Source organism: Myotis lucifugus, unplaced genomic scaffold, assembly GCF_000147115.1.
Source record: "Myotis lucifugus unplaced genomic scaffold, Myoluc2.0 scaffold_244, whole genome shotgun sequence".
Lineage (NCBI taxonomy): Eukaryota > Metazoa > Chordata > Mammalia > Chiroptera > Vespertilionidae > Myotis > Myotis lucifugus.
The window spans coordinates 192,845-193,432 of NW_005871292.1; positions in this window are offsets into that span (position 1 = coordinate 192,845).

The window sequence follows — 588 nt, forward strand, 5'->3', positions numbered from 1 at the left end:
TCCCTCTCCTTTCTTATCCCCTCTTATCATATCCTATCCTACTTACCCTGGGCCTTGCAGCTGCCTGAGCAGGGGGGCAGGGACGCAGCCTGCTGATCGGTCGTTACGTGACAGCGTCCTGACCAATTTGCATACTATCCTATTATTAGATAGATAGATATATTTTAAAACCATGCCATTATGTGATCCAACACCACTGAGTTAATTTTCCGTATTGTGACTTTCTTCTCTGGTAATGTTAAACTTAGCTCCCATCAGATTTACTTACTCCACAGATATGTACTTCTTTGAGTCAAGAATACATAGTTTCAGAATTGCTAATCTATAACATTATGTAAATCAATCCTACTCATTGAAGTTAAATTATTTACAGGGATTTATTTCTATCTTAGCCTGAAGGAATATGGTCACATTGTCTTCACAAGTTACCTGGGTTAGTTCTTCTTTTTTTCCTCCTTTGGTGTGGGGGAAATTTTTGTTTTTGCTTATACTCCAGTTTAAGGCCTCTCCCTTATTTGTTGACTTTTTAAATATGTATTACATTAACATGATCCTCAAAGGATAAAGTAAACAGAAAGGTATACTCAG